The sequence below is a fragment of the Vicugna pacos genome, chromosome 26 (assembly GCF_048564905.1).
Source record: "Vicugna pacos chromosome 26, VicPac4, whole genome shotgun sequence".
Classification (NCBI taxonomy): domain Eukaryota; kingdom Metazoa; phylum Chordata; class Mammalia; order Artiodactyla; family Camelidae; genus Vicugna; species Vicugna pacos.
The window spans coordinates 12,096,666-12,124,317 of NC_133012.1; the positions used below are offsets into that span (position 1 = coordinate 12,096,666).

General features: G+C 37.5%; 1 long non-coding RNA gene across 3 annotated transcripts in view; it reads left to right on the top strand.

The window, feature by feature from the left end:
* LOC116285723 (uncharacterized) overlaps nt 1-25,971 on the top strand; it is a 51,855-nt gene extending 25,884 nt beyond the window's left edge. For all 3 annotated transcript variants that reach the window (XR_012064463.1, XR_012064465.1, XR_012064464.1), the window contains 3 exons: nt 271-385; nt 9,091-9,222; nt 23,646-25,971. This is a non-coding gene — a long non-coding RNA (uncharacterized lncRNA). The remainder of the gene's footprint in view (nt 1-270; nt 386-9,090; nt 9,223-23,645) is intronic.
* The last annotated feature ends 1,681 nt before the right edge of the window (nt 25,972-27,652 follow it).

Sequence of the window (27,652 nt, forward strand, 5' to 3'; positions counted from 1 at the left end):
TCCTTAAAAGCATCAAAACTCTATTCATTATTCTGGGATGATAGATTTTGAACCTACTGTTTCTTCTGCTGGTACTTTTAGTCTGCTGATTATTTCTAGAGAATGTCTCTAATCACAAATGAACAGATTATGCCTTTTGGCCTAGGTAAATTAAATATATTCACCGTCCATTCTATCAATCACATAAGAATCTAAAGAGAACTTTCTAGAGTCCCACACTCCTTGATCTTGTGAAATTTTTATTCATTTTTAATATTCTTTATTTTCCAGATTCACAGGAGCTAAATGAACTCAAGACTCTCTGATTGCCACTGTCTTTCCAGTTGCATGCTTGGGACTTTGCTGCCATCCAGGGAAAGAATGTTCAGGAAACTTTCCCTAAAAGGTTAGAAGTGCTTTGAAATCTCAACCATATACCTGAAACACCATCTTGTTTTGTGGCCAAACCTGTTCAGTGAGGTTTCCCACCGTCACTAGGAGCCCTGAGTGTTGATAGCCCATGGGAAGCGGGAGGGAGGAAAGATGGACAGAGGAGGGAGAGGCATTGGAGACAGAATACTGATGCTTTGTTCTCTGTCTCACCACTCCAGCCAAGGGGAGCTTCAGAGTAGAGGTCACCATCTTTTAACCCAGTCAGACCAGAAACTACGCAGCTCAGAACAAGGCACCAATTCAACAAAGATTTTATTGAGGGCTTATCATATTCCAGGCTCTGTTGTTATGGAAAGCATCCCCCAGGGAGAGGATCAACATGTGGAAATAATTTAAATATCATTCAATACATGTAAAAAGAATATTAGGAAAACCATAGAATTATTTTAAAAGATGAGCTGGAATCAGATTTATTGGCAGGAAAGGGTACCTAAGACATATAGTTGAGGGCAAAAAGTTTACGGATATTATGTGTAGTATGGTCCCTGTTTTGATTGTTTTTAAAGTGTAAATAAATGATCAGGGCTGGATTTACAGTGGGGCTAAGGCTCAGAAGCCCTCACTTGCAGAGATCTCGTTCAAGACCCTGAAGTTAATTTTGTAGTTTTCATAAAGAGGGTCTCCAAAACAGCGTAAGTGTGAGATCAAAATCTAAAATCATTCCCTGATACTTACATACACGCCCAACATTATAACCAATGTTGGTTATCTTGGGCAGTTGGAGTAAAGAGACTATCTTTTCTATCATTCCAAAGAATTCCTGCTGCTATTCCCTTACAGCCGTCCCTTCTCTGACTCATAACCCCTGGTATCCCTCCCTGTGTTTCTACACCTACTGCTGAGTGAGGTAACTCATGGGCTTTGTAAACAGAAATCCATTGTTCCAACAGTAGATATTATCACTACTCTCTGTCCCAGCCAGCCCATAGGACAGAGCCCTCTCTCAGCATCTTCCTCCAAGTTCTGCTTTTCCCTGTTTTCCCACTGACCAGTATATAACCTTCCATTTCATTCCCTTTATCTCATGTTGTCTCTGTTTCTTTCCCACCCTGCTCATTTTCTGACAAAAAGTAAAGACCAAAAGTTACATATATGTATTTCTAGGACAGAGACTCTGTTTCTTACTAGTGATAATTCTCTAGCACAGTAAATGTGCCTAAAATCTATCTTCAAACTTAAGACAAATAAAAATAGTAGAAATCCACAAAACCAACAGCAATACTTCTTACTTTAACTAGATTGTGGTGCTTTTTTGCATATGTTTTCCTTAAGGGGTAATGTTTGGTGCCCAGAGAAGCTTAGGGCTATTTATTACTGTCTAAAATCGGCTTTTTGGATCAGCTACACTTCTTTAAGCATCTTAACATTTATTTTGCATTATAAATCAAAACTCTACATTCAGCCACCAGTTCAGTGCAACTAGTAGACTGTACACTATTTGATCATCATGGAATCAGTGCAATGATTATCTGTGATTAAACCTCATTTTTGTGAATTGAATATGAAAGAAGCATAGTTTAACTATACCTTGTATTAGTTCAAATTAAGTTCAGTTGCATATAACAGTTGGCCACTTTCTTTTTCAAGGGGATTCTGCAAGTACTAGACAGTTTGGGGTTGGTGTGGTCGGGTGTCCCAGATTCTTTAAGAACTCAATCTCCAGCTGGCTGTCAGCTCTACAATCTCTAAAGCAGAATTTAAATGCATGTCTGTTTCAAAATCCATGGTCTTCCCACTACAGAATTCTACCTGGGATGGGAGTCAGCATGGGAGGTGTTATATAAATATAAATTCATTTTCATCCAAGCCTTACCAGCTGGGAAGTTTTGGATGAAGTCACATTTATATATTCAAATCTCACTAACTCAAAGTCCCTATCACTCATTTAAGAATTCTGATCTTCACCCAGTCAATCAGTCTGCACTGCTACCTGCACTGGCCTCTTCCACCTGGGAAAACTCACCCCCCACTGACCTTGACTGCATCATGCAAATCCCCCATTCCCCTGCTCCCCCCCCCATCCCACCACCATCACAATTCTTCCAGTCCCGACAGTTTGGCAGCCTCTTTCACTGTCAGAAGCTGGCTCCCTGCTTTCCTATATTACACTCTGTTGGTTTGGGGCCAGTAAGTGAGGAAATTCGGTGACATAACAGGGTTGATTGGTAACGTGTTTGATTCACTTGAATATTTATCAAGGGCTCTGTGAGAGGGAGAGGTGAGCAAGAGCTCTGAACCTGGCTCTTACACAGCTGCAGGTGTTGGTTCAGCGAGAGGAGGCAGACAGTAAGCATGGTAATTGCTCATTGTGGTGGATGCTATTAAAATAAACAGAGCACCGTGTTAGGAAATAATGACAGGCAATGGGAGGGTGTCACGGCTTCTGAGAAGACAGCTATTTCTTTTCACAAAGACTTTTTTTTTCAACTCCTTGGAGCAATTGTTCATATTAGGCTACCTGGGCAAATATAAAATGGAGCAGCAGTTACGATTCCTTACCTGGAACACCATTCCCCTCTAAATCCCACACACAGCGCAGAATCCTACCAGCCTCCTTCGTCCCTCCAGATAAATGGTTCTGAAACTTGGCTAAGTGATCACAATTGCTGTGAGATATTTCAAAAATATAAATGCCTGGGTCCTGCTTCTAGAGACTAGAGTTGGTTTGGGATGGATCGCAGTCATAATTTCCCAGGTGATTCTAGTATGTAGGCAGGAGGGCAAATCACTGGTCTAGAGCAGTGGTTCTCAAACTTGAGCATACATCAGAATTGTCTGGAGAGATTAGTCATTGCTCTGCTGGCTGATTTCCATTGCCTTGCCCAAGGTCATGGCCTGGGTGCCTCAGGAAACTCACAGTGGCTCCTGATTTTATAATCTATGGTTCTCATACTTAGGGCTGTGCTTCTCAACCTTTAATGGGCATATGAATCAGCTGGGGACCTTGTTAAAGTGCAGTTCTGAGTGGTTGCCAGCGGCTGGGTGAGGGGAGAAGGAAACGAAGAGTTGTTTTAATGGGTACAGTGTTTCAGTTTTGCAAGATGAAAAGAGTTCTGGAGATTAGCTGCACAATAATGTGAATATAGTTAACACTACTGAACTGTAAACCTAAAAATAGTTAAGATGGTGAATTCTGTGTTATGCATATTTTAGCACAATTATTTAAAAGTGCAGATTCGGTAGGTCTGGGGCAGGGCCTGAGCTTCTGCATTTCTTATAAGCTCCCAAGGGATGCCGATGGGACCACAGTTGCAGGAGTACAGTGGCCTTCCCTAGTTTAGTGGGCTAGAAGTGGAAAAGACCTTCAGCTGGAAGAGGGACTAGCCCCCAGAACCTAGGGTCTTTGGCAGGCTGTGGGCTGATGATTTTCTGGAGCTCCTGGAATAGTGTGTCCCCCAGCTGAGGACTCCACAGTGTGCCATAACTGACCAGATATCCACCAGGCCTCCTGTCCTATCACCAAACTACCCCCACCCCAACCCATCTCCAGTTCAGAGCAAGACCCAGTAATCAACCAACCCAAACCTACTACTGGCAAGTCTAGAGCCCCAAAGTCATGCAAAGCTGTAATAGTTACTACTGATATGCACTCCTCTGTCCCAGGACCTTAGCCCCATCATCTCATTTAATCCTCTCAAAAACCTGTGATGTATTTACTGTTATTATCACCATTTTATGGGTGAGAAAATAGAACCTCTGCCAAGTTGGGTAGTTTACCCCAAATCGTAGAACCAACAAGTGACAGAGCCAGGATTTGAAACTAGCTTTGTTTGGCAAAGATGCCCAGGCTCTTTACACTGCAGACACTGGCTTTCCATGGGCCAGGTATTTGGGCCGAGGGTGGATTGCAGCTCAGGAATGCTAATTAGCATTAGAGCTGTGACCTGTGTGCCTGGAAAGAGCCCTCCATTCAAAGTTTGCTTCTCTACGTGGTGATCATTTTGTACAAAAATACTGAATCACTCTGTTGTACACCTGAAACTAATACTGTTAAGTCAATTATACTTAAATAAACAAAAACCAAAGTAAAACTAATATTGTAAGTTGATCATACTTCAGTAAACATACAAACAAAAAAATGAAGCATGCTCACTGTCCCCAGCCCATGGCTCTCCACAGCAGAATTTCTATTTAGAGTAATTCTCACTAATGGGTAAATAGACTTAGTTTTCCTACCAAGAAATTAAATTTTGAAGAGAGTAACTTGTTAACCTAAATGGGTCCATGGTTGGTAGAAGTGTAAGAAATTCATGGGGGAGTGTGTTGGGGGTTGAGTGTGGAGGGACTTTCCTCTTAAATGAGATCTTTGAGACTGAAAGGGACCCTAGGTCATCTGGTCCCACTTTTCTTTGCTTAAAGATGAGTTTCCATAAAGCAAATAGAAATTCAAACATGATCTAGTATAAATTTTCCCATGTCAATTTACACACTTTTTTTCATATAAGCGCCTCTCCTTACCATGTTCTAAACAGAAATTGCAGATGAAATGATTAGAACACAGGTCTAAATATGGGGTGAGCATTTTTTGAGCACCTGTTTGTCAGATTCTGTGCTGAAAATATAAAAAGTAAAATGCATGGTTCCAGGAAACTCGCAGTGTCTTGTGTATATGCAATTGTCTTGGGTGCTGAGGCAGCTCGAAGGATTCCGGAAGCAATACAATACCTGGAAGAGATATTTTAGCTGAGTCTTGAAGGATGGCAGTTTTAAAAGTTTATTAGGCCAACAAGCAGGGGCAAGAACCTCTGGGCAGAGAGTTGGGGAAGGCACCTGGAAGCCCACAGCAGATCGTTCTCCATGGACCTGAGGGGCGTGTGAAGAAGCAGCAGAATGTAGCATTAGACCAGCCGGCAAGGCCAGAGAGATTTTAGGGAGAAGTGAAAATGTGACTGTAAGAGGCACTAGCAGAGGTGCGCAGACTGGGCAAGCCATGTGGATGGCTAAACAGCAAGCACTATGGGCCTAGGTCTGCGAGGGCCGCAGAGGAAGGAGGCTGCAGGCAGGGAAGGCGGATTCAGGGGACACTGGGACTGACTTTCTCTCCGTTCTCATAATAGTGCTTTGTAGGACCTGAGCTCTAGTCTGGGATCTTAGATTTAACAGCGATGCCAGATAAATACCAAATACAAATACGCAGCTGCTGGGATGTGAATGTGAGAGAAATAATAATCTTAACAAGTAGTAGAAGTATTATAGTTTATTTTTTAAAATATTAACGCACCTGAAGTGAGGTTGGAGTAAGTTAAGGACTTTTTTCCCCGACCCTAGAGAATTCTACGGGCTATTTCTGTAAGAGCTGATAACAACAATCAGGCAGATGTTAACTCAGCACTTAGTACGTGCCGCACCTGGCCGGCACCTGCTCACCTCTTTACAGGCATTAACGCTCTGTACTGCTCCTTCCAGCTTATTTTCAGCCGGACATGCGTCTGGGCAGCGTTGGACGAACTTTGCAGGCTTCCTGGCAATCTTGATGCAATATGAGGTCAGGGTAGCCTGATTCCTGTTTGCCCAAACACAGGAGGACACAGTGTATTTTTCCAACCTGTTTTTCAACTACTGATACTTAGAGAAGTAGGAAGTTCTCCTCCCACCCAGTGCTCCACCAGCACGCCCACACACGCACACACATACACAACTGCAATGAACAGCAATAACACAACATTAAGAAAGACTTTTCTATGTTATTTGCCTCTCTAAATGGTCTTTGCTCTATATAGAATCACAGAGTATTTGTTAGATTCAACTTCGTAGTTGAAGAAACTGAAGCCCAAATAAGTAACTAACTTGGATCTGGACATACAGCTAGTTAGTTAGTGGCAAAGCTGAAACCATACGCAGTTAACTCTTAGCCAGCACTTCCACTATACCTCCTCCTAACTCCTTCTCAAGCCATTTAAAAAAGAAATATCTGGAGAAACAAAATGAGCCATGTAGAGCTAATCATTCAATAATCACACTGGTTCCTTGATTAACGATATTAAGTAAAATTCCCCTGAAACACCTTATAGGGAGAGTTCCTACTGAACCGTATTTGTTTGGTCAGATATTTCTTCTTTGATTCCTACAGCCACCCCTAAAGAAATGGCCCAGAGGAAAGCAAAATTTCAATCAAAGAAGGGAATCTTTTAGGCAGAGAGAATTCCTGCCAATCTGATCATTTAAGCCTCCAAAAATAGTATCAGATAATTTATGTTAAGAGCATATACAGTTCAGGAGCCTAAGAATCTGCATGTACTTTATAAATATTAAGATAATATTTTCAGAAAACTGGAACCACATCATTAGGGATATATTTTCATATTTTATATACATGCAGCACAAAATTTATGTCCTCAACTTTAACCTAAAATCTGTGTAGCAAACTATCCTTTTACCAAAATTACTTTTCTTTGACTCTAATCCAACTGAAAAGAAGGAGCCTGAAGCCTTGGATGGGAAGAAATTTATCCTCTGAAAACCAGGTCTCTTGTAAATAGAGGATGCTAAAACTGGAAAAGAAGGTTACCAGGTCAGGGTCTTTGCCTTTCATTCTCTATCTTGTCACATTTCAAAAAGAGGATTTTTAGCCATTGGGAGACTTGTTCCAAGATCAGAGAAAGTTTTTATTTGCCTTTTGGAAATTATAATGATATGGTTTTATATATGCTGATTTGCTGCCATCACCAGGATTAGATCTAGTTTTTTTTTTTTTTTGACTTATCTGAATTGTGGTGCATCATAGTTAGGTTTTGGATTTTTTTGGAGTGAGGGTTTGTGCTGAGAAGATGTACATCATCTAAAGAAGAATGTACTGGCTATTATTTGGACCCAGCTATTCTACCTCCAGGAATTTGTTCTAAGGAAATATTTCAGAATGGAAAAATGCTAATCATTCAGAGATGTTTATAATCAGCTTTATTTATGGTAGCAAAAAGCAGGAATGAACAACAGCCAATGGTTAAAGAAATGATGATAGCAATTGAGTTCAAATAACTTGTAACCATTGAAAATGACACATAGAAAAGCATATAAGCAGTCACATGTGAGTATTATACCTCAAAATTTTACACTTTAGAGTTTACAAATTGTGTTTATATTACGTTATCTCACTTGGGCTTCATAACAACCCTGTGAAATAGAAGCAGTTCTCTTCATTTGCTGACAGAAAAACAGACTAGTGGAGCTGACGTGGTATGTCTGAGATCACTCATGAAATATTCAACACATTGGCCACAAGAATTTAAAAACTATAGGCATATAGATCAAGATTAGAAAGACCAGATGAAAAGTTGCAAATAGCTGCTCTGTTAAAACAAAGTGTTTTTCTCTGTGGTGTGTGTGTGTGTGTGTGTGTGTAAAACTCCTTTAAACATTGAGTACTTTTAAGATTATTTGTCCTAATCATTGATGCTAAATTCTTCCTTATTAGACATCAAAATCTTGAGATGACCTATGACACAAGTTCTCTTTGCTTTTCACAGGCACACACTAAATCATATTTATGGCCTGCATACCCAGACAGACAGGAAACTTCTCCGGGATGGCCAAACAAGGGGCTTTTACATCTGGTCCGCCTATGTCCACAACTCAACACTGCCGTGGCCACAACGGAGCCCATTCCCACTTAATCTTGCTTGAGACACCCACTCATATACCCACGAAAGTAATTCCTCTCTGAAAATCAAGTCCTCAAGTCCTTCAGGGTTGAAAGCTTCCAGAGCTTCTTTCTGGAGAGGTGCCCTATAGTAGCCAGAGTGACTGAGTGGATGCAATGTTATCAAGCTTTCAGCTTGTGCTCCTGTTTTAATACAACAAATCTCTCATCCCCAATATCTCATTCCCTCTGATGCTCTTTGTTCTCTTTGAGTCTCAATGTCTTTTCTAGGACATAAGCACTCTCCACTGGGAATGTCCCTTCAAATGCAAACATCTCCAAAGCCAGAACAAGCAGCATGTAAGACAGGATCAGGATTCTCCTTGTCAACACAGAAACAGACGTTCACTCCCATGGAGAGCATCCTTCCTCTGGTACAGCAGTGGGAACAATTTCTATTGAAAAGTTATCTTTAAAGGATGACTGCCTGGCTGTGACTTGTTTGTAAACACAAATATGACAAGAGGAACTGAAATCCCCAAATAGTTAGTTTTCAGTTATAAGTGGGCATCCAGGCATACAGTGTGGACACTGTGTGTGTGTGTGTATGTGTGTGTGTTTAAATTCTCAGGTCTTTTGGACTGAGAATACTTTCAAAGATCCCAGTTTGGAAAACATTGCTCTAACCCCTTACCCCTTTGGCTGCAGCCCTCTCTCTCTTCTCCCTTTCAGAATCAAACTTTCTGAAAGAATTGTCTGCACACATAATCAGTTCTTCCTCTGAAGCATTCTGGCTTCAACGCCTGCCACTTCACCGACACTGTCCTTCCAGAAACTCCTTTGGAGAAATCGATGGGTACAGCCCTTACACTTTCACATACACTGTCCTTGGGTCATCCTCCATCACTGACAAGTGTGAATTGGTGACAAATGCCCCAATCCCCACCCTTCACATGGGACAGCTCTGAGGTGTATATCCTTCGCTGTTTCTAAGATTCCTCTCTCTTCCTCCAAGAAATTAAACTGCAGTTGCCCATAGGGTGACTTGCTTGACCCTCTTGTTTATTTCCTTCTCTTCCCAGCTTCACTTCCTCGTTTTCCTACCACTGTTTCTGTTTCTTGGGATAACCTCCCAAATAAACGGCTTACATTCAAGTCCTTGATTCAAGATCTGCTTTTGGACAGACCCCAAATAAAACACCGTATTTCTTCTGGTAAGTAGCTGTTTCTTTGGGATGCCAGAGATGTGGACCTACCAGCCCTCTCATTGGCTGAATTCAGGCAAAAAGCAGGAAACCTGGGGGCCTCTAAGAGGATGGAGCAGCACAGGGGAGGTTGAGGAGATATTCCTGGTGGAAATGGGGTGCAGTAAATAGAATATATTCAGCACAGCACTGAAGAGGCAGACAGGCTAGCCTACCATGCTTCTTTGAGAGGATTGTGTGGGGTCCTAGGATTTATTAAGCCTATGTGTATTTCCCGATTTTCCTGTAATTGATACATTTTACTTTTGCAATAGGGATAAAAATTAAAGACAACGTATATGAAAAGATAAAAATCATGCTTTTAAATGATATTAGTCTTCTTTACAAAAATTATACATCATAAGCTTGTGACTCGAAAGAGTCTAAAAGTCTAATCTGGTCTTCATTTGGGGTCCATCGTGATCAACCCACAGCACTATAATTAAGATGGCAGTATCTCTATGTAATGGTTATCTCAGTGGTTCAGTGTAGGGCCCAGATGAGAAAACAAGCAAATCTAATAGTATTGTAATTACATTGCTGAAAAGGATCAATTATAAAAGCCGTGTACAGGTTATGAATGTTCAGCTTACGGGAAGCAACGGCAAAATAATTTCACTTTTACATATATTTTGTTTCATTCTTCAGGGTAGACAAATTTAAATGTCTGGCCATTGAAGGAAAAAGGCGAAAGAGAAACAACACAGTGGATATTTGTTGGAATAGATACTGTTAGCCCATTTTCCCCTCAAAAGAGTCAGGTTTCTTTCACTTTCAAAAATTTTAGTTCAGCTGATTATCAGAATTCCTAGCAAGAATCAGGCAGGATTTTGCTCTTTTGATAAGATGGTTTATTCCTCTGTTCATTACACATTCCCCACAAAAGAGTTTTCTCTACCTGTAATTATTCCCCATTAGGACACTGGAGCACAAGGCAAAATCAGAGTATTGTTAATGTTTGGTCTGGACTAAATAGATGCTTTTGGCTTGTTTGTGTGTGGTAAAATATATATAACTGAAATTTACCATTTTAAATTTAGCTGTATGGTTGATTAGTATTAACTACATTCACAATGTTGTGCAACCATCACTGCTGTAGATATCCAGCACATTTTCATCTTCGCTGAAAATCTGCATCCATCAGACAATAACTCCCCATTCCCTGCCCCCACTCCCACCCTAGCCCCTGGAAACCATCATTCTACTTTCTGTCTCTATATATTTGATGACTCTAGGTAGCTCCTATTAGCGAACTCATACAATATTTATCTTTTTGTGTCTGGCTTATTTCACTTAGCATCATGTCTTCAAAGTTCATCCATATTGGAGCACGTGTCAGAATTTCATTCCTTTTTAGGGCTGAATACTATTCTGTCATATATGCGACATTTTGTTTATCCATTCACCTGTTGATGGACATGGGTTTTCCACCTTTTGATTATTTTGAATAATGCTGCTGTGAACACTGTTGTGTACAAATATCTGTTTGTGTGAACAAATAGCTGAGTGCCTGCAAATTTGATTTTAATAGATTTCTAATGCATACAGCATGTGGGATGTGTATTTAAACCTTATCAAGAGGCTTTCCTTTTGAGAGGTTAGAGTTCCAGAGACTTTACAAAGAAATCATACAGATAAACTATTTTATAATTTTGAGATATAGATGGAAAATAACTGTAAACAAGGAGAGAGGCTTAACACAAACAAATAGAAGTGCAGCTTAATGATAGGATGTAAATATCAAATACCACAACCACTGTAATACATCCTGCATTTCTCCTCTTACAGATATTTGTCTCAGTTTCCTGCAACTGAACATAGACAGATGAAAACTTGGGGAGGCTGTTGGGTTAGAGTATTCTTAGACTGATATTTAACTTTAGTGAGAATTATTTAATGCTGATTTAAATTCTTCAAACTTATTCTGTGGGTTTCAAAAAACTTAATTTTCTTACTTAAAAGTGGACTTTGTGTTTCAAAAAATCTGTTTATGAATTCACATAGCTGCTATCCCTGGCATCTAGGAACTTTGAGAGAGACTTTTTTTTAGCTTCAAATACTGTCAGGTTTTTTTCCCACAACCTGAGTGGTTTGCTATAAACACCGAGTATATTTTCCCTGTCAGAGAGTGAGATAGAACAAATAAAACAGATGATCCGTTGTACATCAGCCCACATGACCCCAAAAGGTGATTCTTATTTTGAAAGCATGCAGAGGAGATGTTTAGTGGAGCAAGTCTAGCTCAAGCAAATTTTTTAACTGTAAGCCCCTGGCACTAGTCCTTGTAGCTACAAACTCCAACTGTTGCTAGGTAACCATTTTGAAATGGACACCTAGCAAGTATTAACTGCCATCCTCCTTTTATGCTCTATTATTCTATGAACAGACTTGTAATTCCTAAATCCAGTGTAACATCAAAAGTCCAGGGGGTGAGTGAGGTGGGGAGAGAGAGAGAGGGAGATTTTAGACTATTAGTGTGTATTATGGAAATATTTAAAAGAAAAATGACACACCAGTCATGAATGACTATTTTCTTAATATTTTTACTGTTTTACATGACAAAGTTATCACCTTCCAAACCAGCATGTTAGTGTTTTTATTTTGTGTTGCTTTGCATTTTTATTTATTTTTGCCTTTTATTTTACTATTTTTAAAAGTCTTTTTCTTTTTCAGTTTTATTGAGGTATAATTGACAAAAATTGTATATTTAAGGTGTACAGTGTGATGGTTTCATATAAATAAACTGTGAAATGATCACCATCAAGTTAATTAGCATTTATTACCTCACATAGTTAGTGTTGTTTTTTTTTAATTTCTTCCTTCCTACCCCCCACCTCCCCTCTGGCAACCACCTATTTGCTCCCTGTATCTGTCTGTTTCTGTTTAGTTATGTTTGTTCATCTGTTTTGTTTTTTAGATTACACTTATAAGTAAAATCATATGGTATTTGTCTTTCTCTGTCTGACTTATTTCACTTAGCATAATACCCTCTAGATGCATCCACATTGTCACAAATGGCAAGATTTCATTCTTTTTATGGCTGAGTAATGTTCCATTACATATATACACCACGTCTTTATCTATTCATCTATCATTTATGTTGCTTCCATATCTTGGCTATTGTAAAGATGCTGCAATGAACATAGGCACGTATATATCTTTTCGAATTACTCTTCTTTTTCCTTGGAAAAATTCCCAGAAATGGAATTGCTGGATCATATGGTAGTTCTATTTTTAATTTTTTGAGGATTCTCCATACTGTTTTCTATAGTGGCTGCACCAAATTTACATTCCAACCATGTTGCTTTCAGTTTTAAAGGTTATACTTCTTAAAATTTCTCCGCAAATCTAGTAAGTGTGTAATTTTGATATAAAGGGAACAAAAGCTAAATTTATACTCATTTTAAAAACTCTTTTGTGAAGATGATGAGTTCATGCAAATTATGTTACTGATCAATTATTATTCCATTCAGGGTCATAACTTTTTATACCCCCTTTCATTGGCTAGTATTGGGTGCTTAAGAAGACCTCAGAGGGTCTTAGAAGGAAAGTTATATATTGAAAAGTTATGTACCCTCACTTTGTGAGGGATTCCAGAATTGGTGGAAGGGTAAAAGGCAGGAAGGAAAAGATACAAGTGAAATCTATACTAGTCGTGATTAGATTCCTTTGTGACAGGAAATTAAAAATAAGAGTGAGTTAAACAAGACAAGTTTATTTTTCATTCCATTTAAATTCAGCTAGAATGGTGGCTCTATAGTCATAAGAAGAAGATGGGCTTCTTGTATGTTTTTGTTCCCATCATCCTCAGCCCATCTTCCACCTCATGGTCCAAGATGGGTATTCCCACCAGACATCCTGCCCTATTCTACCCAGTAGGAAAGAAGACACCCTTCTTTAAAGGGTGTTCCCTCCCTTTAAAGATAATCCTGGAAGTTTCACATTCCACTTCCAACTAGACCACTGTGTTCATGTACAGTTTCTTTTGCCTGTAGTCTGACAGACTCCACTTATTTCCAGAATTACTTAGGTTAACACGTGATCCCCCCACCTCCTAGGGAGATTGTTTCATACATTTATAATGCAAATAAATTGTTTTGCCACATTCTGCATTCCATCCCTGGATCCCTTAACCTCCTAAATGATTTAAAAATTTGCATATGTTAAGATTCATTCTTTGTGCTGTAAAATTCTATGGTTTTCGTTGCATATCATTTAAAATGTTTATTAAATATATCATTTTATATTATTTTAATACATTATATTTAGTAATTCAGTATCTTAATATCAATTTGACATAAACAGCAGCAAATAATTTGCTTAGGGTTGCACAGCTGTTTAGTGGCAGAGCTTGGATTCAAACCCAGATAAGTGAATCTCCAAAGCATCTTTCCTTCTACTATGTCATTTTCATTTTTCAAGAATCTTAAACTCTGAATCTTCTCATATGACAGGGAAAACTTTAGATTTCCCTGTGTAGAGTTACTTGCTCTTTCCCACATTTTGGCATAACGCTTCCTAGATATCAGTTCAGGTCTGGAGAGTGGCTATGGAAGGGTTTGTTTTTAGTATTGCCAAGTGTGGATGAAAATAGCATATTGACAACTGATTTGATAATAGATCAATGAAAGGGCACAGGCCAGTCAAAGTTGTGGATAGGGCCTCATTGATGGTCCACTGTAACATCCCATTCCACCACCCACATTTTTGCCCTTGCTGTATTAATATTTTGGATCTGTTAGTACCTATTTGCAGTCTCTGCTACCTTCAGCTGCCCAACAACTAGCTGATAAGTCCATTTATCTATCCCTTGCTGCCTCATTACCCAGCTGTGCCCTTTGACCTCACAGTTCATCATGTACTCAATCAAGTTGCTCCCTTTCTGTTGCTGATGGCTGTAGAGGCTGAAAAAAAGGTGGAGCTGGTTCAGTGGCAAAGGGAGGAAATGAACATTGTGTCAAAAGTTTGCAGTCTAAGAAGAAAACAACTACCCTTTTCATAGAAACTCAGTTAAAACTCAAAATAAAGCCACTCTGTTTTTCTCTTCCCTGACCTGCCACTCCAGTGGGTTCTGTGATGGAGACCATTAATTGTCTTTCCTTATTGATTTTACCCTTCTTCCTTGGTAAAGATTGTTGAATGATACCAGGCTCGGAATAATGTTTTGATGATGATGATGATGATGATAATGATGATGATGATGATGATGATGATGATGATAATGATGATGATGATGATGATAATGATAATAATAATAATAATAATAATAATAATAATAATAATAATACCGCCATCTGGAATAATGTTTTCCAGACTCTATGGAATACCACTCTAGTTGATAAAGTTGCTTCCCACAGGGGTACAGATTAACAACAATTCTGAAACTTCTATACATGTGTACTGGAATTGAAAAATTAAGTAAATGGATATGGATGATGGGAACTGATTTGCTCACTGTTGAAGCAAGGGAAATTGGCTGTAATGATCCATGTGGTAACAGATTTCAGTTGGAGATATCTGTGTGAATTAATATTTAGATTAATATAGATACAAATGGTTATATGTTGAAATACTTATGTACATGGGTTAGTAGGTGTACATACAGTTCCTCTTTCAGCAGAGAAGCCAAGAACACTCCAATAATGTTGAGCATGTTCATCACCCAGATCTTGATTTCTAATACCACGCTCCAATAAAGGAACTGGGGCTCCTCAAGAAATGGTTAATTCTAGGACTGGGATGGAAAATATACAAGACAAGCCTGCAGCACCTTGTAGAGTTAGAAATTAAAGAAGTGCTAAAAAGAATCCATAATGAAGTGTTATGTCAAAGGGACAAGGAGCTAACTGAAAGAGCTCCCAGCGGCCAAAGCTGAAAACAGTTGAGCAAGAAGATGAAGAAGTATTGGATTATGACCCAAAGTATAAAAAAATTCTTAGGATCATACTGATAAGATGACTCAAATAAAAATTTTAAATAGTTTATGTAGTCTCCCCTCAAAGGAGTGGAGCATAACTCCCTACTCCTTAAGTGTGAGCTGTGCATAGTGACTTCCTTTTGAAGAGTATAGAATGGAAAGGGGGAAAAAGAGGGCAAATTGACTGTAAATTTACAGTAGGGAAACCCGACAAATATTACCTCAGCCAGGTGATCAAGGTTAACATCAACAATGACAACTCATGTTGATAGTATATGCCCTTAACACGATCTGATGAAAATGGCCTTCTGCTTCTGTGGTCTTCCTCTCAAGAACACTTAACCCCAGCCTAGTGAGAAAAAATTTAGGTAAATCTCAAGTGAGGGATATTCTTCAAAATACCTGACCAGTATTCCTCAAAACTGTCAACTTCATCCAAAAGAAAGGCTGAGAATCTGTCACAGTCAACAGAATCCTAGGAAGATATGATGATGCAATGGAATGTTTTATCTGGGATGGGATCTTGAAACAGACAAAAGACATTAGGTAAAAACTAGGAAATATGGAAAAAATATGGATGTTAGTTAATAATAATGTATCAATATTGTAAAGATCATGTATCATTACATTATTGTAACGAAGGTATCATACTAATGTAAGATGTTAATAATAATAGGGAAGACTGGGTGTGGGATACAATGGGAACTCTCTGCACTCTTTGCAATTTTTTCCATAAATCTTAAACTGCTCCAAAATAAACTGTGTATTTTTAAAATAATGATATATGAAAAGTACTTGGCACCTTGTAAACATTCTCTCTGTGAACTAGTTGTTTTATTGGTATAATTCCCCAAACTGATGGAACAAATGTCTTCCCTGCCCTGGAAATTCTGGATAGTGAGCTAGCATTAAGGGAATTTCTCCAAATTCCTGTGGAGTTGGTTCTCCTGAGAGGGAGTATAGAAGATGTTTTTATTAAAAAAAAAGCCTTATTTTTTATAAAGCATCTAGAGTCTGGAACAAATATAGACTTGAACACCAGAGAGTAGGGAGTGACATATGAGCACAAAGCTTATGTTGAAACTGACTCACTTCGCAGAAGATAACAGTTGCAGTGAACTGACTGATTAGTCACACCACCCTGCTCTAATGGTGATTACAAAAGTCAAACTGTTTTTATGGGCGACACCCAATGAGCCAGACTAAACAGGAGGAATTAAGGGAGTGTTTAAATAGGAGTGCTGAATGATGACACCAGCCTCGTTGCTTCAGAGAACCTACACCAAATGCAAGCCCAGCAGCCTGGAGCAAAGTAGGGGAAAACTATTTCAAAGAGCTTAAGTGATCAAGTGACAAGAAACCCAGACCCACAGCCAGTGAAGGGAGAGAGGGACTCAGGAGCACAGGGTTCTGGAAGCATCCAACAGGATGCCAAGGATAGAGACAGGGTTTCTTGTCCTAGCTCTTAAAGAACTAAGCTCATATGTGTTTTCTTGCTGAATTTTTACAGAGCATTACTTATTCAGTGATTCTTTCCTCATTTGTATCTATTTTTCTCTATTGCCTTTTTTATATTACCATTCACAGTTAAGCAGTCAAGCAAACCAAGTAAGTACCAAGTGTGAGAAGTTAATAGAAAACAAATGGGTGTGACTCTTCATAATACTTTTGTGACGGAGGGTCTGCGTTGGTAAATGTAATGACTGGTGTTGTTGCAGAAGGATTGTTTTACTTTGAGCTATCGCTATCGGAATGGGGAAAACTTTCAGGCATGAAAAACTAAATTCATTTTTCTTCAAGTGAGAGTGATTGATGATGCAAGTACAACATGTCCAGAATAGAAGTAGACATGTTTCGAGTGAATTCTGTTTATTACTAAGTTATTTTGGTGGCAATCTGTATTATAGAAATGACCACTTTGGTCTTATATGGCTCATGTAGCATGACAAAATTTTAACTAATACTAGTTGTATCTCACATTTTTATAGCTTGTCACAATTTTAAGGAGTGTTTCATACACTTTATCCCTGTTGTTGTCACCTTGACATCTGTTTCATTTTAACTCAATGTAACTTAAATCTTAGATACATAAAACTAGATCCTTCTGAGAAATAACCCCAGGATGAAGAATACTGTAAGATATTAACTATATTGTAATAATTTAAAATACATAAAATTACAGAGAAATCTAGAAACCATAATATCACAGTCCTCTGGCTTTGCCTCCTTCCTGGAGTCCATTCTTGGGTCATGTCAGGAGATCCATGAGCTGAGGCTCTTCTACAAAGGTCCCCATCTTGGCTGCACTGCAGAAGCTTCTATAAGAAATCACAAAGCCCAGGCCACACCTCGGATCAAAGAACAGTATCTCTGGGGGTGGAATCCAGGTATCAATATTTGTAAATTTTCCAGATGACTCTAAAAGGCAGCCAGATTTGAGAACCACTGTCCCTATCAAAAAAAAAAAAAAAAAAGACACTTCCTGATGAAAAATGAGATCATGTGATCCTTCTGGCAAATGAAATTTGGGGGTCCTATCATCTAATAATGATCGAAGAATCAAAAGTAAAATGAGACTTTGAGAAAATCTTTTATAGACACTGCATATGGGTTTTCCCCCACCATGTTTGTAATAGATTTGGGGTGGTGGAAGCATTTTAAAATTAGATGAGGGCCAGGCATAATGAAACTAATTGGTAATTACTTACAGACCTTATATTTCTGCTAAGACAGCAACTTGCTTTGTTGGAATTACTGGCTACAGATTAAGAACAAGATCTTGAAAGAGATTTACAGTAACTTAGTCACCTGCTGTCACAACAAACCAATTTCAAGTTCAGGAATAGTAAATGCTTTTAAATGAGTTGTAACAAGCACAAGATATAGATAATTGACTTTGAGGAGTCAGTTGCTCAAGATTAAATATCCAAAATTCTTCTCTAAACCTAGCTCTGACATTGACTCACTCATTGATCTTTTAGGATTTAGTTTTTCTGTGCTTTCATTTTCCCATCTATAAAATGGAGTATTAGCATCTGTTTCATGGAAGTATTAAAAGAATTATGTATAATGTACTTTGAAGATGAAAAACATATGTAATTAAACTCCATGAGAGTTCCCATGGAAGTTGCTGAAGATATGACTGAAGTTCATTGTTCAAGCTGGAAGTTAGAGTCTTTTTAACCATGTGTGCCTTTTCAACTCTTTGTCCATTCATTGATTCAACAAATATTCAGTTGTGACCCACCATGTGCCAAGGCTTAGGTTATTCAGTGGTGAAAGAAAAAATCCCCTGTCCTCATGTAGTTATAGTCCTCTGTGGGAAACAGATAACAAAACAACCAAACCTATCCATGTAATGATAAGTGCTCGATGAGGGGGTAGGAGATTATGAGTAAAGAGTTAGCTAAACAGGGTGGTAATGTGGATCCAGGTTAGCTGGGGTGGTTAGAGGTCTCTAGAGAAGTTTACAAGAAAAAGTAAGGGAAGGAATTTCATGTAAACATCTTAGGAAAGAGATTTCCAAATAGAGGGATTCATAAGTGGACAGTGCTCCAGATCTTCAAGAATAATACAAAGACCATCACAACTGGGATGGAGGACATTTGTTTTATTTTATTTTATTATTTTTAATTGAGACATAGTTGATTTACAATGTTGTGTTAGTTTCAGATGTACAGCAAATTGATTCAGTTATACATGTATATTCTTTTTCATATTCTTTTCCATTATAGTTTATTATAAGATATTAAATATAGTTCCCTGTGCTAAACAGTAGGATGTTGTTCTTTATCTATTTTATATACAGTAGTTTGTATCTGCTAATCCCAAACTCCTAATTTATCTTTCCCCCCTTTCTCCTTTGGTAACAGTAAGTTTGTTTTTTATTGTGTGTGAGTCTGTTTCTGTTTTGTAAATAAGTTCATTTGTATCATATTTTAGATTCCATCTGTAAGTGATATCATATGGTATTTGTCTTTGTCTGACTTACTTCACTTAGTATAATAATCTCTAGGTCCATCAATGCTGCTGCAAATTGCCCTATTTCATTCTTTTTTATGGCTGAGTAGTATTCCTGTGTGTGTGTATACCACAACTTCTTTATCCAAGGATCCATTGATGGACATTTAGGTTGCTTCCATGTCTTGGATATTGTAAACAGTGCTGCTATGAACATTGGGATGCATGTGTCTTTTCAAATTAGAGTTTTCTCCAGCTATATGCCCAGGAGTGGGATTGCTGGATCATATGGTAAGTCTATTTTTAGTTTTCTAAGGAACCTCCATACTGTTTTCCATAGTGGTTGCACCAATTTACATTCCCACCAACAGTGCTGGAGGGTTCCCTTTTCTCCACCCACTCCACCATTTGTTATTTGTACACTTTTTAATAATGACCATCTGACCAATCCAAGGTAATACCTCATTGTAGTTTGATTTGCATTTCTCTGATAATTAGCAGTGTTGAGCATCTTTTCATGTGCCTATTGGCCATCTGTATGTCTTCTTTGGAGAAATGTCTATTTAGGTCTTCTGCCCACTTTTTGATTGAGTTGTTTGTTTTTTGTTATTGAGTTGTATGAGATGTTTATATATTTTGGAAATTAAGCCCTTGTTGGTAGTATCATTCACAAATTTTACTTCCAGTCTGTAGGTTGTCTTTTTGTTTTGTTTATGATTTCCTTTGCTGTTCAAAAGCTTACATAAGTTTGATTAGTTTCCATTTGTTTATTTTTGCTTTTATTTCTATTGCCTTGGGAGACTGACCTAAGAAAACATTGCTACAATTTATGTCAGAGAATGTTTTGCCTATGTTCTCTTCTAGGAGTTTTATCCTGTCATGTCTTATATTTAAGGAAGACATTTATTTTAAATTAATATCAATCCATGCACCATCAGAGTCAAAGTAATACTAGACATCTTTTCTAAGTGTGTGATGATGGTTTTACAGATCAGCATAGGAATTCCAAAAGCAGTGTCTTGAACTTGAACATTCTCTTCTCTTCTTTTCTTTCTTTCCTTCCTTCCTTCCTTTCTTTCTTTCTTTCTTTCTTTCTTTCTTTCTTTCTTTCTTTCTTTCTTTCTTTCTTTCTTTCTTTCTTTTTTCTTTCTTTCTCTTTCTCTCTCTTTCTTTCTTCCTTCCTTCCTTCCTTTCTTCCTTTCTTCCTTTTTCTCTTCTCATTTTATTGAGATATAATTGATATATAGCACTGTGTAACTTTAAGGTATACAGCATGTTTGACTTACATACATCATGAAGTGATTACCACAAGATGCTTAGTGAACATCCATCATCTCATATTGATATACAATAAAAGAAAAAGAAAAAACTGCTTTCCCTTGTGATGAGAACTCTTAGAATTTACTCTCCTTAACACCTTTCATGTATATAATGTACAGCAGTGTTAATTATTTTTATCAGATTGTACATTATATCCCTAGTACTTATTATTTATCTTATAACTAGACATTCTTTTCTTAGTCAAATATTTATTAGTACCTGTTATTTTCTAGCTTAAAAAAACAAATTTTGTTCTCAAGAAGTATACAATGTAGACAATTTTGTAACTAAGTTTGCTCTCAGTTTAGATGGAACTAAATTAAATTAGTATTGTTTGTGTTAGTGTTTAGTCCAATTCTATGATAATGTTACATCATTTTTTAATCAACAAACTTGCATAATAAGTAAAAAGTGACTCCTAAAAAATAATGACACTGGAATAAAACTACAGAGGAATAAGTTTATTTTCTCTGTGATTTCAAACAAGTCAATATATTTTTTGATTAGGCTGAAAGATCATTCAGAAGAACACAGTGAATGCTTTCTAGAAATTTATATGTTTTAGAATATAGTATTGACAAATGAAAACATATTAAGATGTTTGTAATCCATAAGAAAAAAATTTGAAAAAAATTAAATATTTCAGCAAACCAAAAGATATAAATAATAATATAATGGCTAAATCATTTTGGTTAAAAATAATCTATAATCTATATTTGATTTCATTTATGTAAGGTTAATAGTAACACATGCCCTTGGTCTTTTTTTCTCTTTCTCTCTTTTTAAATTTAATCAACTCTTAGCCAAATCTGTATCCTCTATACCCAAATGACAGATATATCATTTTATCTGTAAATATTTTATTACATACCTCAAAAGATAGTCTTTAAAAATAATTTAACAATACTTCCTTTACATCATTGCATATCTGGTCAGTGTTCAAGTTTCTCTTATTGTCTCATAATTTTTAAAAATTCAATGGATTTTTAAAATTTATGTAAAATATACATACTATAAAATTTATCAATTTAATTATTTTTTAAGTGTATACTTCAGTGGTACTGGTACATTCACATTGTTGTGTAATCACCACCACCATCCATCTCCAGGACTTTTTCATTTTCCCAAACTGAAATCATATACCCATTAAATGATAACCTCCAATTTCTCCGCTCTTCTTCCCCTAGAAGCATGACAAACACTTTTCTACTTTCTGTCTCTCTGTGAGTCTGACTACTCTAGGTACCTTGTAGAATTGGAGTCGTACAGTATTTTTGTGCCTGGTTTATTTAACTAAGCATAATGTCTTCAAGGTTCAGCTATGTTGTAGCATGTATCAGAACTTCCTTCCTTTTTAAGGCTGAATAATATTTCATTGTGTGTAGAGACCACATTTTGTTTACCCAGTTGTCTCATAATTCTTTTTAACTGTTTTATTTCTATCTTTATTTACAAATTCACTGAATTCTTTAGGGGCAAAAGGGTACATAGGATGTGTGGTAGTGGTACTTTTCAAAACCCCAAAGAGGTGAGGAATCTAAGAATCAAACTATAGAATTTAAAGGCTTTGTAAGACCTTTCTAGGGACTCCAACAATCCAAAGTTAACCATTTCAAAAATAAAAACAAATTGCTCTCCACAGTTGTGAGGCCAGGCTGTTCTTTTGTTTAATGGATACAATATCTGTCCCACAGTAAGACATCATTGCAGGGTGCTCTGAACCAGTGAGGCTGGCTCTGTGTGCCCTGCTTGGCTGGTTGGGAAAGAGGACTATGCTCTGGCATGTTGATTCAGTGCCCCTGGCAAAGGCACTGCCAGTGTTTGTTCCCAGACAGAATTTCTCAATACATCTCAAATCAGCTTGTAGAGCAGCAAGATGCTGTGAGCCTGCATAAGTCACTTCTAATGTGGCCTCCTGAAAGAATATATAAATGTCAGAGACTCTGATGAGAATAGATATTTTGCATTATTAATGTCAAGCAGGGAATGAAAATCTGAAGATTCTAAATTCATTGTAGTTAATTACATATTGATGGGGTTGGGATCTTGGAATTACAGTTCTAGGACTTCCCAACCTCTTTCCAACCTAATCTTTAAAAATATTACACTAAGGTCAACATCAGGACCATGTGGAGATAACACTGTGTAAAATTGTTTTTAATGTACAAGAAATTTACAGTATTTTAATTATATCAACTAAACTAGCAAATTGTGTAATTGCAAAATTTTCATCATTGACATGAAATCTTCTTGATGGTCAACCATTTTACTGCTTTCTGCATTTTGTAGTTCTTGTGAATATATACATTTACAGACCCCTTTTTATTAAAATGCCTTGTAAATGAGAGAGGAAAGAATGTTCACTTCACATTCCATTTTTATTATTGGAGGAAATGATACTATTTACCAACTTGAAGTCTAAGCAAACTAAGCATGGTATAAAATTAAGTTTTCTAATGAGGTGGAAGTGCTATCCAAAATATGCATAAATGGAGACTCATGGACTATTAATGTTGAATGAAATTTACAGATCATATAACTCAGGGGCCATAAGCTCTTTGGATACATGATTTGAGAATGCAATGAAAGCTATGGATCTTTTCTCTCAAAAATGCATATAATTTTGCTTATAAGTTCGTGTGTTCCTGGACCACCTGATGCCACAATTAAGCATCTGATGTAATTCAGCTCTTTCCTTCTATGCTGAATGGCATTGAGGGCCATGGTGGCTAAATGACTCACCCACAGAAACAGAGTGAGATAAGGTAGAGAGTTCACTCTAGTTACAAGCGATTTTTACTATGACTTGGTTATGAAATTCCTAAGCAAGTAATTGATGTGAGAGGCCCCATTGGCCCAAATATATCTCCCCACCCAGCTTCTGACAGTACCTCAAATTCTAGCATATGGGGGTTTCAGGTAGCATATAGTCAGACCTTGGTATTGGAGAGGGGATTGTTTCCAGGACCCCCATGGATAACAAAATCCGTGGATGCTCAAGTCCCTTTTATAAAATGGTGTTGTATTTGCATGTAACATACACAATTCTCCCTTATACTTTAAATCATCTCTAGATTATTTATAATACCTAATACAATATAAATGCTATGTAAATAGTTGCCTGTACATGACAAATTTAAGTTTCGCTTTTTGGAACTTTCTGAAATATTTTTCCCCTAATACTGTCAATCCACAGTTGGTTAAATACTCAGATGCAGAACCTCAGGATACAGAAAGCCTGACTGTACTTGTATTAACATGGACAAGACATTAAGTGCTGTCCATTCAATTGCCAGGTGAAGGCATCTAGTGTATGATGGGGTTACTGACCCAGACTCTCCTTCCCATTCTACATTGGCCTTTGGGACTCTTGGTCTCCTTACCTGCTATTGACTGTGATGCCTTTATGCAAGTTGCCTACTTTTCCAGTGACCAGCTCTGCAGAACATGAAGAGAAAGGGTCAGAGAAATCTGATGTCAAAAAAAAGAAAGGAAGGAAGGAAGGAAAGAAAGAAAGGAAGAAAGAAAGAGAGAAAGAAAGAAAGAAAAAAGAAAGAAAGAAAAAAGAAAGAAAGAAAGAAAGAAAGAAAGAAAGAAAGAAAGAAAGAAAGAAAGAAAGAAAGAAAGAAGAAAGAAAGAAAGAAAAAAGAAAGAAAGAAAGAAAGAAAGAAGAAAGAAAGAAAGAAAAAAGAAAGAAAAAGGAAGGAAGAAAGAAAGAAAGAAAAAAAAAGAAAAGGAAAGGTGGGGCAGAAAACTCTCTTTAATAGGATTAAAGTTAAGCAAAGGCAGCATTTTCAGAACTTGAACTGATTCAAATTTTTTTTTAGCTGGAAGTGAGAATCCTGGAAATGTTTTGTATTATAATACTAGGCAACGTATTCTCAACATTGTCGAAATGTATTTTAAAATCCTCAACTTTATGAGTCTCATGCAACTAACGTGGAGAAACTGCACATGTTGCATAAGGGTGATGTTAAGGCCAAGAAGGACACTTAGATTGATATTCCAGGAAAAGGGGGGATTTCCTTGTGAACATATTTGCTCTCAAACAAACCACAAATTGAAATACAGCAATGTAACATTAACTATAACAATCACTTTTTGTGCTTGCTTGAGCAAAATGTATGTACTTTTTGCATGACTTTCTTTTGAAATATAACTTACTCTAATGATAAAGATAATACGTATTATAGAAGATTTGGAAAATAAAAAAGAAAGTAAAATGGTTATAATTCCAGCAAGCACAGATAACAACCACTGACAATTTGATGCATGTTTTTGGTGATATTCTCAGGCTTTTTCCTATGAAAGTCCATTTATACCACCTCCCCACACCTCCAACACACAGACACACACACATACACAAATATACATATAGGTATTGTGATGGAGCAGGACCCTGTGAGGACTTCCCCGGTTGCCCCTCCCGTCTTGTCCTCTGCCTGCCTCTTGCTTGCAGAAAAACTTTAGCCTCCTAGGCCTTCGCTGAGTTCCAAAGAATAAATTTAATCATAGGAGAAAATGCAGAAACAAAGGAAAACAATCAAGCAAGACAAAATAATAATAGTTTAGCCATTAAACAAAGTCAAGGACCCTTAGTTCCTCCTCAAGGGCTATAGATAACATTCTAATCCAAATCCTTTGAGCTGTTTTGCAGATACTGAAACCCCCACCAGGTGGAAGAAGTTAACTACATGTTGACCACAAGCACATAGACCCCAGATGGGTTGCAACCAGAAAGTTGATGATACTGTCTCATGATTACCTCACCACTAGCCAATCAGAAGAAGGTCCATGAGCTGATCATGCACCCCACAACCCCTCTCCTCACCCTGTTTTTAAAAACCTTCCCTTGAAAGCCAATTGAGGAGTTCAGGTCTTTTGAGCACTAGCTTCCTGGACTCCTTGCTTGGCACCTGCACTTCCCTTTACCACAACCTGGTACCAGTAGATTGGCTTTACCTGGGAGCGGACCCAAGTTTGGCAACATGAGGTTATGCTTTATATAAAGAACTATATATCTTGATATTTTAAACAAATGTTATAACATAGGTATCTTTTTAAAGTTATTAAATTTTCTTGGAAAACAATTTCTAATGGCTACATAGATTCTATCATATATGCGTGCCAATATTTACTTAACTGTTCTCTTACTGTTGGAAATCCAGGGTGTTTTCCTTGGATGATGCTTGAATATCCTTGGATATGGATCTTTGGGGGCATGTTTATTTCTTTAGGACAATTCCCAGCAGCAGAACATTTCTTTAGGATTTTGCTGCATATTATTAAATGCCCTACACAAAGTTGTACCAGTACACTCTTAGCTATAATACTGAGAGTGCCCCATTTCCTTATTCTTCTATTAATATTATGTGTTAAAGCATTTTTTCTTTTGTTTCTTTTTATTGTATCTCTATGAGATGATGGATGCTAACTAATAGTGGTAATCATTCATAATATATGTAAGTCAAACCATTATGCTGTATACTTTAAATTTATACAGTGATGTATGTAAATTTATCTCAACAAAACTGTAAAAAATAATGATATATATACTCTATGCCAATTTTGTGGCTAAATATGGTATCCTATTTTAATTTGCATTACTTTGGAAATTAAACTATTTTAAAAATATATTTACTATCTATTTGTATTTCTTCCAATGTAAACTGTTTTCTTTGCCTCTTTTTAAAAATTATGTTATTCATTATTTGCAAACTGATTTGTAGGGATTCCTTATATATCTTGCATATAAATCCTACATTGTAGGTACTGAAAATATTTCCCATTTGTCATTTTCTTTAGCTTATGGTGCAACTTTTTCCTTCCCAAAAGTAGCAGGAAGTGTCACCTATGCTCCCAAATTGATTTGAGCTGCACTGCTTTACAGTGGGAACAGGCCTTATCACATTTATCTGGTGGGATGAATGGGGGTGTGGGGCACATAGAGGATTTGGGGAGTTAAAGCTGAAGTTTCAGGATTGAAGTCCTCAGCCCCTCTGGTCTCTCCCAGATAGTCCCATTCTAATTGCCGAGATCATACATCTTCTCAATAAAAATACCACTTTTAGTTTTAAAAACAGCTGCAATATAGAATCTGGCAGTATTGATCAGTGTCTTTTTAGATGCTTTTTAGACTGACTTTCAGCAGTTGTAGATGGCTGGCTGTGGTCAGAAAGGATCCTGGTACATACTTGGATTCTGACTCTGCTTTTCTGCCTGCTTTTGGCCAGGCAACCTTGGCCTGAAGCCTTTCTCCTTCTCACTCTCATTGTACTTCCTTGAAAGGCTACAAGAACTGAACACGCTTTATCATCCTCTCTTTTGTTTCCTGGACTACCCACTCTCACCCCATCTGCTTTGACATAACCGTTTTCTTAGATGGTCTGTAACTTGCAAACTCACTTTCAGAAAACAATTTCTATGCTAAGAGTGTTATGGTTTCAAGGAAGAGAAGCCAATTCAAGGGTGCTGTTGCAAGAGCAGGGGATTTATTATAAGTATCTAGGGCAGGGAATGTAGCTAAGACTGAAAAATACCAGGCAAGAAACCAAAATGTTGGAAAACCAAGAAATATGCTCTCTTGTTAATATCTGCGATCATTGCATGTCTGCCTTTTTCTTTCTTGGTGAGCTGGATTTCCTCTTCTCCCAAGTTCCTCTGACAGTCTAAGATAGCTGCTCATGTTTTCGCATTTAACACCTGGACCCACAGAAAGACTGGTTTTCCTACTTTCAGTCCTGAATGGTAGCAGAATATAGCACCCTGGATTATGCCACTTTGGCATAAGGATTATTTTGAGCTGAAGGCTATTGAGAAGAAGCAGATACAAGAAAAGCTCCCTGTCTTCCCTCTATTTGCCTAAAAGCAGGACATATATTTACAAAGGTGTCCCTCCTCCCCTCTCTACCCAGAAGGACAAAGGTTAATCTCCATAGACAACTTTAGACCCTTATCAATGGAAAGGCACTGATCTAAATTTTCATAACTACCACCATCCCGCACTACTACCAAGACTGGTCTCCACATCTTTCCTATGTCTTCAGCTGGAGATGCTATATAAGCCAGAGTTCTAAGTCACTGTTGTGAATGGCTCGTTTTTGACCTGGGCATCTCCCATATGTACATGAAGTATACACATGAATAAAATTCTATGTGCTTTCCTCTTGTTAATCTGGCTCTTATTACAGGGTTCACAGCTAA